Consider the following 4,212-nt stretch of genomic DNA (forward strand, 5'->3'; position numbering starts at 1 on the left):
CGATTTATCCGGAAACGTTTCAAATAATCCGGTTCATCAAGCAACACACAAAGTTCCCTCACCCCCGTATAACCTGCAACAGTCTGCTGGGGCAAGTGCTGTTAGCGAGCAGCAACTATGAAGGCCGGCACGGCATACGAGGGGGTGGGTGGCCAGCACCACGCACGACCGCCTTTATCTTCCCAGTGGCGATGATTATTACACACCGCACCAGGTACAAATTTTGAGGCTGAGTCGACCTAGGGGAGGCCCAGGACAAATTCAAATAATCGTCACTGGCGTTGGCCGTGAGCGGGAATCGAACTCGGGTCGCCGAGTTTTTAAGGAGCTGACCGCTACGCGACCACTCCTCTCAATACACAAAGACAAATATCCCCGTACAGCCTGAACAGACTGTAGGGGCAAGGGCTGTTAGCGAGCACCTATGAAGGCCAGAACGGTACACGAGGGGATGGGGTGGCCAGCACCACGCCCGGCCGCCTTTGTCTCCCTAGTGGCGTTGTTTTACGCACCACACCAGGTACTCATTTGAGGCTGAGTCGACCTAGGGGAGACCCAGATAATCGTCACCGGTGTCAGCCGTGAGCGGGAATCAAGCCCGGGTCACCAGGTTCGTAGCGCATCACGCTGACCGCTACACGCACCATCCCCCTCAACACGCGCACACACACAAAGACAAAGATCCCCGTATGGTCTTAACAGACTGTAGGGGCAAGTGCTGTTAGAAAGTAGCACCTCTGCAGGCTGCTACGGTACACGAGAGGACGGGGGTCCAGCACCACGCCCGACCGCCTTTGTCTCCCTAGTAGCGATGTTTACACGCAGCACCTGGTACTCATTTGAGGCTGAGTCGACCTCGGGGAGGAGGCTCAGGTAATCGTCACTGTGTGTTGGCCGTGAGTCACGCTAACCACCACGTCCACAATCAGCGCCACGAATATCATCTTCAACTTCGCCACAACCACGTTCGTAAACAATTCGTTTCGTGATCACTTCCGTCACCACAAGCATCACCATCACCACCGTTATCATTGGTGATGCGGTTCTGGTATTCCTCGTTGTATTCCAATCGTGCTCTCGGCATGGAAATCTTGTGGGATTCAACAGGGACCTCCTCCTTAAGCCTCCTCTAAGTCGATTTTTTTGTTAAATAATCATCTTTGTTTGATATTTAAAGATGTATTGTGTGAATCATTTACACGCCCGTGTACACCGTGCAGTGAGAACATCGCCTGACAGTGAAAGCGATGTTTGTTTTAATTCTCAGAGCTGGAATTTAGCCGATTTAAGTGTATAACCACGTGTATTGGTTGTGTTTTGTTTATTATATTGGTGAATGGGCAGAGAACATCAACTCACTCCACTGGAGTTTGCGTGTCTGTACTTGCTCCGGCAGTACATATACTAAAATTGGAATGATACAGAGAAGATTAGCATGGCCCCTGCGCAAGGATGACACGCAAATTCTCTCTCATCATCATCATCACGGTGGCTAGGAGATGTTAACTACCTCGCCTGGTATACATGAGGTCGTGGGTTCGATCCCGACCTTGACGCCTGCTGCTGTATATTTGGAGTCTGCGTGTTTTTCTCTCTCTCATCACCTTTAATCATGGGCGGATGAGACCCGGATTCGAACCCAGCATCTCAGTGGTGACGACTCACTATCTCTAACCTCTGAGCCATCCGACGACCTCCTACAAACATCGTCATAATCATCTCCTTGATCACAGAAACTTGCAGGGACGATCAGATGACGCGCTGCCCCACCGATCCACTCAGTGGCAGGGTCATTGCGCTCCGACCTAGGCCAGGAGCTCGTGCACACAACTCTGCCAATCAATACAGTAACAGGCGTCAACTCTGTCTGGCTACCAAACCTGTGGTTCAGATGTCCAAACGCCGAATCGGTTCCCTTTTGCAAAGGAAGCAAGCGCAGCATTAACCGACACGGACTTGTGCCAAAAAAACGAGCGAACAAACATGCTCCGGTGATGATATGCGTTGTCATTTAAATGGTAAAAAAATATCTATATTCTTATATTTATCATCGTTTTCATACTGCCAAAAAGGCCCCATCGACACAGGATTGTGAGATGCACAATTAAATAACGCGACGCGGATCATGGTCGGGTCCCCGAGGCCGACACCGTCCCGGTCGGTCATTCCGCCACCAAATATCCGGCAGAGACGCGCAACCCTGCAAGGGAACTCACCCGTTGTTGTTCGTGTACGGTGGGTGCGAAAGATCACAATACGTACACCTACAACTACCGCCATTATGATTGGTGAGAAACTGAGATGTTAACTACCTCGCCGGGTAACAGGAGGTCGTGGGTTCGATCCCGACTCTGACGATGCCTGCTGTTTATTTGGAGTTTGCGTGTCTCTCTCTCTCTCTGTCTTTCCCCGTGGTCGCGTGAATTTTTCTCCGGATCCTCCGGTTTTTCCCCTCCACATTTAGAATCAACGTCACGCGTTTTGGATCTGTCTGGCTTGCTCTAAATCTCCACGTCACGATAAGCCACGAATCGTCGAGCTCTCGTTTGTGGATGGCCAGGTGGCTTCTGAAAAGCATTAATGTCGCAGCCCGTTGGGACCTTAACTGGAATTTATTTCTTGTTAAAGAAATTCATTGGGCCCCGTCAAGGAAATTGGCTACAAAAATCTCCAAATCGCATAGCCAGGACCCCTTGCTTGCGTCTCGGGGCTGGAAGATGCCGTTCCTTGATAGGTAAATGATTGGCATCATCCAGACAGAACCCACGCCGGTCATCTATGCAGCTCTCGTACATGGTGCAGGAGGGGCTTTAATGATGGGAGACCGGGTGAAGGAGGAGGGAGGGAGGTGAGGGAGGTGAAGGAGGTGAGGAGGAGGGAGGGAGGTGAGAGAGGTAAGGGAGAGAGAGAGGGAGGAAGGTGAGGGAGGGGAGGGAGGTGAGAGAGGGAGGGGAGGGAGGTTACGGAGGTAAGGGAGGGAGGTGAGTAGGGAGGGAGGGAGGGAGGGAAGGAATTGAGGTGAGGGAGTAATTTTAGACCGAACCAGGTAGAAAATCGGCTGGTCATTGCGCCAAGAATTATGGGCTCATTTTGAAGGGCCCTCTCAGTGCCGCGGGTGTCGATACGGGGAGAGAAAAAAACAACCCCGCACACCGCAACATGAAGACGGGAAATACGAAAACGAATATAAATACCCCCCCCCCCATCCCTTAGCCACTGATGGGAGGAGATCGCAAGCACAGTGGTGGTGTCATCGTTGATGGTTCGCGGCGCGAAGCAGAGGCGCTCAGCTTCGATTACATCTCTCGGTTGAGAGTTGATATAATAATTGGACACCCCCCCCCCATCTTTCTCTCTCTCTCAAATCCACCCCCCCCCCTCTCTCACGTCCCCCGCCACCACATCGCCTTGTGCCCCACCACCTCGCAACAGCGCGAACGGGTTCACCGCAGTTAAAGTCGACCGGTGGGGGGGGGGGGGGGTGAAGTTTGGCTACTCACACGGCGTGGTGCGAGATGTTAACTACCTCGCCTGGTGTGCAGGAGGTCGTGAGTTCGATCCCGACCCTGACGCCTGCTGCTGTATGTTTGGAGTTTGCGTGTCTCTCTCTCTCATCATCATCACGGTGGCGAGGAGATGTTGACTACCTCGCCTGGTCTGCAGGAGGTCGTGGGTTCGATCCCGACCCTGACGCCTGCTGCTGCTGCTGTAGATTTGGAGTTCTCCAGGTCCTCCGGTTTTTCCCCTCCACATTTAGAATGAACGTCACGAGTTTAGAGTATTTAGTTGTTACACATTTTCACATGCTGATGATGACAAGCCACTTCGCTGAGCTATAATTTGTGATCGTCAGGTGGCTTCTGAAAAAGGAGCTTCTGAGCCTTGTTGGTGAAAATAAAATAAAAAAAGTTTAGTTTAAACACGTGGAAGAGTAGATCAAGTCCCACCCGAGAGCTCCAGAGAGTCGAGTCCCTTCCGTCAGCAGCGACGCGAGCGGGAGATGTCACTTCGAGGATGCACGTGCGCGCGTATCTCAGCGAGTGGTGGAAATTCCACATTCCCGTGACGGGGTTTGTGCGTGTGTTTTTTCGGAGCGCTGGGGGCTGATGGTGAGTCTCCAAACATAGGTGCTCACAAACAGCCCTTGGAGCAACAATCTCCTGTTCAGGCTATACGGGCGATGTGTGTGTGTGGTGTGTGTGTGTGTGATGT

The 4,212-nt window shown here is 52.1% G+C and overlaps 1 non-coding gene across 1 annotated transcript; it reads left to right on the forward strand.

The window, feature by feature from the left end:
* Window positions 1–1,380: 1,380 nt before the first annotated feature.
* On the forward strand, window positions 1,381–1,484 carry LOC133358415 (U6 spliceosomal RNA). Its single transcript, XR_009757058.1, has one exon. It is a non-coding gene; the product is annotated as a U6 spliceosomal RNA (small nuclear RNA).
* The last annotated feature ends 2,728 nt before the right edge of the window (window positions 1,485–4,212 follow it).

This window comes from Lethenteron reissneri, chromosome 61 (genome assembly GCF_015708825.2).
Source record: "Lethenteron reissneri isolate LAM-NWPU_2019-01 chromosome 61, ASM1570882v1, whole genome shotgun sequence".
Classification (NCBI taxonomy): Eukaryota; Metazoa; Chordata; class Hyperoartia; order Petromyzontiformes; family Petromyzontidae; genus Lethenteron; species Lethenteron reissneri.